The 12,658-nt window shown below is 48.9% G+C and overlaps 1 pseudogene; it reads right to left on the bottom strand.

The window, feature by feature from the left end:
- Positions 1–8,794: 8,794 nt before the first annotated feature.
- Positions 8,795–12,345, bottom strand: LOC123646993 (annotated as a pseudogene).
- Between the last annotated feature and the right edge of the window lie 313 nt (positions 12,346–12,658).

Genomic DNA, 12,658 nt, shown 5'->3' with positions numbered 1-12,658 from the left:
GAAAGGTTGGAGTCATGTTTGCAACGAGCTTAGACTCTCTGGCTACAGGAATCTATCTTCAAGTCCTCTGACCCATGTAAGGTGAATGGCAAAAATAATGACCTGGTGAGGCAGCAGCCACATTCACAGAAGAAGTGCTTCTTTGTAGTCACCCAGGAAAGACCCCTCCCTCTATTTTCACATCAAACAGGTCTCCCCACCCTCCACCCCCTGCTGCCTTTGATGTCTCTGGTCTCTGACCCAGGTCTTGGCACTGGTGGGAAAGAAAGTCGGGATGAGACCAGATTTGCTGATCACCAGTGGAATGATTGGGCTTATTCTCCGAGGTCAAAGCTCAACGAATTCATTAAAGGTTGCTTTTAAATATAAGCTCATCAGTTTAGTAAAATGTACTGTACAAGGCTAAGTCTGACCTGACGTTTGTCCTTAAGTAACTCACTGGAGAACTGAGGAGAAATCCGTGTAAAAAAGGAATGAACATTCAGTGTGACGTGTGTAGTAACAGAAGTCAGAAGATGACAAAGGAGTATGCTGGGTTTGGGATTGTGTCCAGGTGCATGTGACAAGAAACTGACAACAGTGACAACAAAAAATAGGGGTTGTTTTTCTCACATAACAAGCAGTGCAGAACCAGGCAGTCCAGGGCAGGTACAGAAGCTCCATGCAGCCATCAGGCACAAACTCCTTATATCATATGTCACAAGCCCCCTGTATGGCTTCTCATTTGTGACTTTCATCGTCATGCCGATAAGGTGACTGCTTGCACATCCAGATATCAAATATGAGTTCTGGACATGAAAGACAGGTAACAGGCCGGGTGCAGTGGCTCATGCCTATAATCCCAGCACTTTGGGAGGCTAAGGTGAGAGGATTGCTTGAGGCCAGGAGTTTGAGACCAGCTTGAGCAACATATCGAGACCCTGTCTCCACAAAAAATACAAAATGTAGCCAAGCCTGGGGGTGCACACCTGTACTCCCAACTACTCGGAAGTCTGAGGCAGGAGGATCGGCTTGAGCCCAGGAGTTTGAGGTTGCACTGAGTTATGCACTTTAGCCCAGGCAAGGGCAACAGAGTGAGATCCCATCTCAAAAAAAAAAAAAAAAGAAAGAAAAAAGAAAGAAAGAAAGAAAGCAAAACAAGTAACTGTGAAGGTCAATATGAAGGAAAATAACAGCTGTCCTGGAAGCACAACGCAGCAGAAGCCCATTTACATCTCATTGGCTACAGCTGTGTCACAGGGTCACGTTAAGTGCAAGTGAGCCTGGGAATCCAACTTTGTAAGGTAGGCACGTGCTGCGCTGAACAAAACTTGAGATCAGTAAGAAAGAGAGATCTGGGACAAGCCAGCCACCGTGTTGTGAGGACACTCCCCTGGCTCTGTGGAGGTCCATGTGGTGAGGCACTGAGGCATCCTGCAGAGCGGCCAGCACTAACACGCCAGCCCATGAATGAGCCATTGGGGAAGCAGACCCTCCAGCCGCGTCAAGCTTTCAGATGACTGTGGCCTCAGCTGTACCCCACCCAACTAAGCCCCTCCTGGATTTCTGCCTTATTCCATTTTGGCTGCCCTGACAAAAATACTGGTGGCTTATAAACAGCAGAGATTTGTTTCTCATAGTTCTAAAGGCTGAGAAGTCCAAGATCAAGATGCCAGCAGGTTCAGTGTCCAGTGAGGGCCTTCTTCATGGTTCATAGACAGCTATTGTTCTGCTGTGTTCTCACATGGCAGAAGGCGAAAGGGATCACTCTGGGGTCTCTTGTATAAGAGCACAACTCCCAAATATTAGTGCTCCAACTTCGTGACCTAATAATCCCCAAAGGCCCCACCTCCTGATACCATCACATTGGGGGTTAGGATTTCAATGTAGAAATTTGGCGGGGCACAGTCATTCCAACCATAGCAAGTCCTAATCCTCAGAAACAGAGTGAGATCCTAAGTGATTATTGATGTTTTAATTAAGTCTGGGGCTGCTTTGTTATGCAGCAATGGACAACTAACACAGAAAATGAGCAAGAAGAGATGAGAGAATGTGAATTCGGCAAATAGCTGTGCCTGCCAGAAAGAAGGAATAGATAAGTTTTGGAGCACACATAAATCTCCATCCACCATGCTGTCATTGCTTCTTACTCTCATTCATAATGTGCCATGAGGTAGTCATTAAAGATGATCATGCTTTTCTAGGAGTTACTTCATTCCACCGTCATAACGGCTCAGTGAGTAAGAAGTATTTGGCACTTGGTTTTGTCACATACATTACAGGTATACTATTTTAATTCAGAAGAAATCAAGGATCTAACACATGCTGGTTACTGGGTATTTAAAGATGAATAAGCAAGATGTCAGCCCTTGAGGAATATAGTATTCAGTGAGGAAGAAAGGCCTTAAACAAATGCTTATCATGCCAGATGATAAGCCCTACCGTAGAGGGGTAGATGCCCTGTCCTAAAAAGCACAGACAAGGAAATATTTCAATCTATTTCAGAGTGGTAGTAAGGAGGATGGGATGGCCCTCAAGTTATAACAAGGGCAGCGCTGAGTTAGGTTTTGAAGGATGAGTAGAAGCTCACCGGAGAGAAAAGCTTTTGAGCCAAAGGGGGTTAGCATGAGCAATGCCCAGGAGCGTGGGTACACAAGTTGTTTGAGGAATTTAAAGGATTTGGCGCTGCCAGAGGCCGGGGTACACAGGCAGGGAGTGGCAAGAGAGGAGGCTGGAAAGATAGGCTGAGGCCTTGATGCATCCCCGGAGAGGGAGGTTAGGCCTCGTTTTGAAAACAGAGAGGAGCACCTGGGACATTTGCAGGCATCGCATTGGACTCTTAGGCTTTTGGAAGAGGCACCTACCATGGGCTCCTCTTTGCGACCCTGCGTCTTGTTTTACGGTACTGAGGGCACTCACGCAGCAGGCTCCCCCGGGGAATGCAGACTCTCTGATCTGTCACTTCTGTGAGCCCCCCTACCCCAGTCACCAATGAGACACACTGTGAGTAAATTACATGATCAAGAGACACTTAATCTGGGCCAGATCCATTTGCACATGAGGGTGATTTATCAAGAAAGCAAACCCTCTGCCAAGATAAGGGAGGAGAAATCTCCCAGAATTGATTTACACTTGCTGGCAGCACATTAGCGTCACTGCGTTTCCTGACCGCTGTCCTGCTTTCCCTCCATCGCACGGGGCTGCTTGGAAGGGGCCCCTCACCTCTCAGACCACGCCGCCGCGTGAACGGCACCAACCAAGCAGAAAGGCTTTGGAGCCCACGGCCGTTGTCGAGATGTGATTGCAGCCCTTGTGGTGGCCTCATCTAGGGGCCAACCGGGGTGCTCCATGAAGACACTGGGCGCCACTAGGACTGAAGAGACTATTAATCACCTGCAGTTTCCAGGATTGCAGGGGGAGGGAGGCCTGGACAACTGCGAGCCTCCCATGGTTCAAGGAACACTCTGCCCAAATATTATTCTGCACCAGGCATTTACTGTCCCCAGCAGCCGTCTGGATTCCGGCTCTGGGCCAGCACCGTGCCCTGTGGGAGGAAGCCCTGCCATCCCCACCGTCCCACCCAGGCCTCTCAGGTGACATCGGACCCAGCCAAGGAGCAGACCAATCTGGCTGGCAATGGACCGCCTCGCTGCCTGTGAGACATATAAGTATCTTGGGGCCAGGACCTCGTGTTGTTTTGTAACATAAGCGCCTTCCACCCAGGGCACAGAAGTCAAGGAGGGTTTGATTGTGGAGCCCAAATAGTCGCTATCACAGTGTTATTGTAGCCTCCCGTTCTTCCTCCCGATTACTCCTCTGACATAATCTACGGCGGCCAGTGATAAACCTGCTGGCACTCAATTTATAGGCAAACAATTCCCGTCTCTCACCGGACACTTATCTTTTCCAGCAGTCAAAGAAAAACTATATATAGTGTCTCGCTGGCGTCTAATCCTCTTTTATTTTTTTTCTTTTTTGACACAAGGGAGACATCAAGTATTTTGCTGGGTGAAAGAGAGCAGAGTTTAGCTTTTCTCCTGGGAACATAGCAAATGGCTGTGCACCAGGGCGGAGCGGGCTGGCAGTGCTCGACCGGTTGGTGAAAGGAAAGGCAGGAGAGGAGGAGGATCAAGGCTAGAGACAGGGCCCGGACAGGGCCTGTGCACGGTGAATCTAGTTGTGACAAAAGTAGTATCAGTGGGATACGTAAAATGTCAGCAAGACTCACAGCCAAGAGCAATGCTTTACACAAGCCCTGGCCACTTCTTCCCAGAACTGGGTGTCCTAGTAATGCCATAGGAAGTCTGTGCAGTGCTTTATTCATGAAGCATTTTCAAAACATTTGATTGCATTCCCATAACAATCCTGTAAGTCAAGATAAGAGCTACTCCCATTTTCGATGAGAAAATAGACAAACTGAATGTAGGAAGAAACACAGAAAAGTGGTCAAAACTTTTTTCTGTGGCAATATTTATAATATTCTCTACCCTCTATAGAGATGCAATCAATTACTGCTTAGAAAATACCCTTAGCACGTCAGAAGGAAAGGCAAATTAATCAGAGGGCGGCAAAAGAAACCTTCACTCCTAACTATGTTCTGCTCTCCACTTTTGGAGAAAAGAAGAAAATCTCCAAAAAAAAAAAAAAACCAAAAAAACAAGTTGATAAAAGGGACTTATTAAGGTTATAACCCAACATTCCCCAGCCTGGTTCGCAAACCTGTATCTCTAGTCCTCTACCATATGAGCAGAAATTATGCACCCATTTTCTGCCCTTCACCTCCTAATATAGAAAAGCTATATGTCATGAGGCGAAATTGCACCAAGAATTAAAAAACAAAAGGAGTTCTGGTTCCCACAAAATTAAAAGAACAGAGCTCCCCATTTCCCAAGTGTTCCCGGTAACCAGGGTTTTTCTCTGTAGGAATTTAGGAGGCTTTTTAAAACACTTCTTAGAACAAAATAATCACTTACTATAGCAATGCACCTCCCTATCAGCTTTAAATGATTCCTTCTTTATCCCCAATTCCAGATTAAATTCCTCTCCCAGAAATGCAGTGACGACCAAATGGTTCTTTCTCCACATTAGGGCCTGGCCGCATTTGTTTCTGACGAGACGCTTCTTGCACGAGGGCTGTCCTGGAACCCCGTGTGTGACGTGGGTCCAGGCAGGAGGGGTTCAGGCAAATGGCAGACACATTCCAGACTTCTGAGGCGCTTGGCGAGTGTCTGTCAGGTGGGGGACAGAACCACATGAGGCTCAGGAGGGTGTAAGGAAGCTGTTTGGAGCCAGAAAGGGAGGAGAGAACAGGAACCCAGACTGAACAGCATTGGTCCTAACAAAGGGAGGAGCTAGAGGTGACACTGGCCCTCAGAGCGGAGGACACAGGCCCTGCTCTGCCCTTGAGGAGCTCCTGGTCTAACAGGAACAGACTATCAGGGCGATAAGTCCCCTTTGCATGAACAAAGACCTGTGAGGCCCAGGAGGGGTTTTAAGTCTGTCTGATAGCACAGTTCAGGCAAGGTTTCACACTGAAGGTGACACCTGAGAGGGGACTCGAAGGACTTTTCTAGCTAGAGAAGGGTTGGGGACACTCCATGTGAAAAAATAGCTTGAGCAAAATTAAGGAGATTGTGGTGGGTGAAATGGTGGCCCCAAAGACACGCCCATATCCTAACCCGTGGAACCGGTAACCGTGGCCTTATTGGAAAAAAAAGGTCTTTGCAGATGTCTTTAAGGATCTCAAGATGAGAGCAACTCGAACAATCCAGGTGGACCCTAAATCCAATGACACACAGAGAAGAAACAAGTGTCACACAGAGGAGAGACCCACAGGAAGAGGAGAGGCTGCATGAAGAAGGAGGCTGAGGTCAGAGAGAAGTGGCCACAAGCCAAGGAACGCCTGGAGCTCCCAGAACCTGAAAGAGGCATGGGAGGACTCTCCCCAGAGCCTGGAAAGGGAGTGTAGCCTTGCCAACACCTTGATTTTGAACTTCTGGCTGTGAGAGAATAAATTTTTATTGTTTTAGCCCACCAAGTTTGTAATAATTTGCTGCAGCAGCCACAGGAGACTAATGTAGAGCCATGGAAGGAACGCCAGTCCTGGGCTGTTTGTGCTAGATCCATTCCTCATCCTTCTCCTACTCTGTTCCCTGTGGCAGGGGCTGAGCCCCACAGGCTGTGTTTCCCGACTCGGGGTTTCCAGCTCGGCTCGGCCAACTGGAGCACTGTCAGGGGACTGAGGGGGCAGGAAAGGGCAGCCAGGGTGTTTCTTCCCTCCTCTCTCAGCCTTGAGTGGCATCTCCAGCAGCTTCTGTCTCCTGCCTGGCTCTGGCTCCCACAAAATAGCATCACCGTGATTCCAGGGTCCCCTGGGTGATCCCAGCCCCCTGCTGGAACTAGGAGTCATGAGAGCTTCTGGGAATAATGGCTCCAGTGTGACCAGAGCACAGGGCACATGGGAGGAGGGTGGGGTACCAGCCTGACACCATATTGGGATGGGCTATTCCACACACACTGACAACACCACGCAAGCAGTGGGGCTGGGGGTTCCGCTAACTGCAACAACATTAACGGAAGCCACAAGCTCTCACCCACCACTTGACATTGACTGGTACTTCACTGGTCACCCAGACATTTCTTGGTAGGGCATTGCATTAGTGTTTTGGGGCTGCCATAACGAAGTGCCAGACTGCGTAACTTAAACAACAGAAACCTGTGTTCTCACGGTTGAGGAAGCTAGATGTCTGATGGCATCAGGGGGCTGGCTTCTTTCGAGGCCTCTCCTCGGCCAGCAGCTGAGCATCTTCTCCCTGTGTTCCCACGTGCTTTCCCTCTGTGTCCAAACTTCCTCTCCTTATAAGAACACCTGTCATATCAGATTAGGGCCCACAGTAACAACCTCCTTTTATCTTAATTACCATTTTAAAGACCCTCATTCCAAATACAGTCACACTCTGAGGTACTGGGGGTTAGGGCTTCACGTATGAATTTGGGGGGACACAATTCGGCCCACAGTGGAGACTTGGAGGGTCAGGGGTAGACTGAGAGATAGTGGAAGTCCCAGCATGCCCAGTGGGAATCAGACATGACCAGCAGGTGTTCAGGAAGAAACAAAGGTACCCAGTGAACTCACGGGTACCGGGTAGAGGTGGCACAGGCTGGCCAGGAGCCAGCAGCCACGCCCAGAACAGGCCAGAGCAGGGTGAAAGGCAGCAAGTGGAAGATGCCTGGTGGGAGCTGACCCGAGCAAAAGCACAACTGGACGAGCTTCTGAGAGCATGTGAAAAACCCCAAGGACTTCCAGAAAGCTTGAACTGAGGTTCTAAGTGCCTAGGAAGGAAAAGAGTCGGCAAAAGAAAGCTTTGCATTATTAATGCAACTCTCTTTGTACCCACAGGACGATTAAATCTATAAGGGAAAAGTCTGTGCATTTTGGAAGGAATTAAGTTCTTCCATGAGCCCAATCCTTCCCACCACAACACAGACACGCACACATGGCGTCTGGTCTCCTTTACATCACATCCTTATAGAGGTAAAAACAAGAAATCAAGGAAAGCAAACAGTCATTGCGAGTAAAGGGAGACTCAGACAGAGGCAGCAGGAAGCGGAAGAGCTACGTTTGTGTGTTGGCCACATGCAGCCGGTGCAGCAGCTCCAGGACCGTAAGCTTATGTCCAAGGGAGCGATATACACGTGCTTTTGCAGATGAGCCACAATTTATTAATATGAGACTCTGCGGGGTGCACCGCAATAAATTGTAATTCGTGAAATTTATAAACTGAGATAGCACTAGTGAGAGGTCCTGTGAATTGTAATTCTCTCGACCTGACAAATGAACTGCTTTGAGCAGCGACAGCCTCAGCAGAGTGAGAGAAATAAATCAGCCGGTGGAACTGTGGTAAGAAAGCAAACAGTTTTATTGGTCTACGGATCTTGAGAAACGTTGATTAAGTCCGATTTGGAATCCCCCCACGGTTGTTTTACAAGCTGCTTTATCCAGGAGACCCCCCAGGCTTCTACATAGTACCACAGTCTCCTAGGAAAGATGGGAAGTGAGTTACACTGTGTCTGGGGTGGGAAACAAAAATATATATCTTCTTATGGTCCTGGGAAATGGTGAGTCTGACCATTCAAGGAGGCTTCTGTGCTCCCAAGGTTTATATCAGAGGAAAACTTTATGGAAGGCTCTCCACAGCACTGATAACGTCTCAGTCTCCAACGAGCAAATAGAAAACACCTTGAGTTATGGACCCCATTATGTGAAATATATTTAGAATAAATGGGACTGATCAGAGGTTAGTGTTTGGACTGACAAAGTACGGGTTTACTTGGTAAGCTAAGAGTAGACATAAGAATGTAGTGGGCAACATCTAAACGTAGACACTAGAACAAACTGCTTTTAATTATATTTATGTCCTAAGAGAACCCATTTGCTATCAAATAACTCACGTGCTATTACACTCTGGTCTGTTCACTGAAGCGGGGGCCACAAAAGTCTCCATTCTAGGAAGCGGTTTGGTTTCAGCAAATGGTTACATTTATTTTTAAATGTAGCCTTCAAATACAAAATGTCATATTCAAGACTTGTCTTCCCTCCAGTTGATCTGAATTACCAGACAGGAACTATTTAATCCAGAAGTTTATTTGCAACACCCCAGCAGGAAAGAAGTGGCAACTCCAGAGAAGGGAAGGGTAGAGAAACTCTTAATAATATTGCTTAACCATCTGTGTCCCAGGTTGTATGTTCAGTCTCACAACCTTCAAGATGCGATTAGCATCTCATTCGAGAGAGACTGAGACTCAGAGACGGTCATTAACTTGCCAGGGTCACACAGCACTGATCGGAAAAGGCAGGAATTAATTGTCAACTAAGTTCATGCCCTTTCTAGTGTATCATGTAACATTTCGAAATTGAGGACCCTAGAATCTCCGTGGCCCCCAGCCTCTCTTCCTGCCCACAGATTTAGATCTCCCCAGATCCCAGAGCAGATCACTGCCTCCCACCTTGTTGTCACCGCTAGGGAAGGAAGCTCCACCTCCTGCCCGGGGCAGGACGCGCCAGCAGCGGCTCAGCCTGCCCCAGCGACTCGGCGGGGCTGCCGGCGGGGACAGAGGCCGGGCATCTGGGCCACCCGGGGAAGCCGAGGCTGCGGGGGGCTGGGGGGTAGTGCCGGGCAGCGTCCAGTTTCGGGAGCGGGCTGCCGTAGGATGGAGAAAGGCGGGTCACAGAAGTGCTGCGGTGCAGACCCGAACAATCTGTGGCAGCCACAGGAAACTTCCGAAATGCCTTTCCCAGACGCTCCGGTTCCGCCGGGAGCAGGCGCGTGTGCGCGTGGCTGCAGGGCACCGGCAGCGGCGCGCCACGCTCCCCGGCTCCCTGGGGCAGCGGGAGCAAGAACTTTGGGGGGTCGGGCACATAAACCGCAGCAGTGAAACCTGACTTCCCAAACACAGATGCTGGGGATGTCCACTGCCCCAGCACGCGGCGTCTGGGCTGATCACCGGCAAGATTCCTGCCACCCGAGGTGCAGGCGGGGGAGGGGCCGTGCCTCAGGCGTCCTGGCTTGTGGGGAAAGACCTGTTTCACCTGGCCCTCCCTCCTGTCACTGCTCACACCTGGGTTGTTGTCGGGAAAGGTGGGGGCTCCCCAAATGCGCGCTTCCCAGCCGTTCCAGTGAGCTCAATCCCAAACTCCTTTCCCATCACCTTACCACCCCACCGCCCCCAGCTCCTAAATCGTTCTTGCTTCTTCTTAGCCTAGAGCGGTGCTTAAATGAATATATAAATCTCCTGGGGGGACCTGTTCAAATGCAGATTGTGATTCGATTCAACAGGTCTGGGGGGGTGCGGGGGTGGGGGGCCTGGGCTTCTGCATTTCTAACAAGCTCTCAGGTACAAGGATGCTGTCGGTCCTTGGACCACACTTTGAGAGGCAGAGGCCAATAGATAGGTCCCAGATTCCTAAGGATGGTTTTGAAAACTCCGGACTGCCTCGGCGCTGGCTACCTTTCTTACCTCCTGTATCTCCTACCCCCCCGTGCTGTGCTGCAGGCAGCATTATCTACCAGCCCGCAGGCAGCCTGTGCTGCCGGGCACCCACCCCCACCGTGGGCTTTCCGTGCCTGCCATTTCCCTGGGCAGCAAAGCCGCACCCTGCTCGGCTGTTCAAATCTTACCTCCTGCAAGTCCTAGCCTTCCCATAAAACCATTGTCTTCCTGACAGGAAGAGCTGCATTCCAGAGTGGTGGCACACAGAGAGAACAAGCCCTGCTTTCTCAGGAAGTGTCAAACCCAGGGATTGTTGGGAAGAGAAGACAGATCTGGGCCCCCTCCTTCTGAATGGAGCAAGCCTCAGAAAGCTGCCAGGCTGCAACCGCTGCTCTGCCGTGGCCATCTCGGAAGGGCACTCACTAGAGTCTAAGGATGCTCGAAAATTTAGGGACGGCAGTGCCTCAGGCAGTGAATACCTGTGTCTAGGAGAATCTGGCTGATGCAGGTAGAGTTTCATTTTCCTGCTTCACCTTGGTGAGGCCAAACACCAGCTAATGAAAAGTGCATTATGTACTTTCTATAAAAATATTTTATACAGTCTGATATTTCACTGGGAAATGACCAAAGAGTATGAATTCTTAAGCATCCTTTGTTTTGATTTAAATATTCAAAAGCACCTACATTGGCAAAGCCCCCTGAGAAGGGCTATCTGAGGCTCTCAGTTTTCCGGTTTTATTCCAGACAGTGAAATGCTAGCCAAGATTTTCTGGTTGTGGAACCTCTTCTGATTCTGATGTCTCACTGGCTATGGAAACTACTGGGAATTGGAATGAAAATTTCCATCTTATCTTCCCCTCTGTTCTTTTGCAGAGGAGGGTGTGGTGTTATCAGTTTGCAGTGGACTTAGGGGAGGTGGCAGCCTTGCACAGAGTTTGGTGGGTTTGCTTTCCCCAGCTTTGCTGTCAGTTGTTTTGAGGGAAATGAATAATCAGGTCTTAGAATCCCTGGATGTGAGGAGATAACATTGACTATGGGCAATTCTACTTACTGATAAAAATAATATATAGTTTTCAAATGCTCCCATAGTGAGTCACTTCTAAATAGTCAGAAATACGTTTCCTGCAATTATTCTCTGAGACTTGAATTAATAATTCTATAAAATTGCTCCCCTCACTAAGGTAGTCCTACTGAATGCATGGTCTCTGGGGACCCACCAGATATTAATCAAAATCCAGAGCATATTCTGTCATAAGAAATGTATTCTAGCTTCTCTTCCTGAAAGGAGCAAAGAACAGCATAAGAGCAAGATTCAGACAAAATCTATTAGCGAGTTTCCAGAATGCCCAGGGCCCTGGCAGTTAATCCATCCTCCTCTTTGGCAAAAGACAAACATCACAAGTCACTGATGGATGGAGCCACAGCCTAATCTCAACCCCCAGTGAAGCTGCAGGGTCTTGAAGAAAAAACTCAGGAGACCTGGATGCTACATCCTGCTGCTCTGCCCCTCAACTTCTTTATCTGGAGAGCGGGGATAACAACTGCCCCACTACCTTGCAGGGTGGCTGTGACAGTCAAATCAGATCATCTCTCAGCAGCACCTTCTGAATTTACAGACAGAGGAATGCCATGTATCTGCCGCTGGTTCTAGTGCTCAAAACAGCAGTTCCATCCTCTGCTGCCTCCCAGTCCCTCCCTCCCTGCTCCGGTTACCTGTAAAGGTAGAAGTAGGAGGGAGGAAGGAAACTGACAGGTATTTCAGAGGGATCAGAATTGTGTCCAGTTTCACATATCATTCTCTAAATCTCTCCTGCATGCCCCTCACTCAGTCCCCAAACAAATTTTCCAATCCCATCTCATCACCCAACTCAGTAACAAAATTAGTTCATCCTAGTTAACCTAGATAACTTATCTTTTCCACACTCCCAGGGAGGAGAGGACTGTGTTTCTACAGGCTCTTATGAAGGGAGATTACTGGTTATCTTCTCGAATAGACGGAGAAGGAGACAGTCCTGTTAGAAGAGGGAGCCTGCAAAGGATTCTAGTGCCTCCTCCAGGAGTAGATGGGAACAGAGACCTGTGATTCCAGGTGAGAAGGTTCTACCTCCCTGGCAACCCTGGGGAGGTGGCAGGGCCTCAGGAAGAAATCATAGCCATAGCACAGCTTTGCCAAGACTTGGTGGAGCCACCAGCCTCAAGAACCACGAGGACTTAGCAAATGAGCACATCCGTGGTCACCCATGTGGACCACAAACACCAGAGGGCCCTACCTGAATGTTCTGGATGAATGTTCACGGGAACTGGGGGGAAGGAGGAGTTCCAGGAAAGTCTGAGAGTGAATTTCCCATCACCCTGGCAGTTTGGCTGCAGTAACATATCGGATTTCATTTAAAGTAATAAAAGAAATGTGACATTTCTTATGCCCTATCGTGTCGTGTAGAAGTCACATGCCTGCTATCTCTCTGGGACATTCTGGCAGATAACTCTGCTTTCTTTGGATGCTCTAGAGTTTGGCAGAAACCGTTCTAAAGATCAGCACAAGCTCTTTCTGAAATTACTTTCCACTCCCACCCCCCAGTGCGAATTGACCCAGGGAAATACCAACCCTGCAAATATTTCCTCCACGACCTGCAAATCAAGCCCGAGCAGCCGATCCCCACTTCACCCACATGCGCTTCTTGGCAAACCT

The sequence above is a fragment of the Lemur catta genome, chromosome 11 (assembly GCF_020740605.2).
Source record: "Lemur catta isolate mLemCat1 chromosome 11, mLemCat1.pri, whole genome shotgun sequence".
NCBI lineage: Eukaryota > Metazoa > Chordata > Mammalia > Primates > Lemuridae > Lemur > Lemur catta.
The sequence above is the reverse complement of the archived record's forward strand: the minus strand, read 5'-3'. Positions and strand labels throughout refer to the sequence as shown.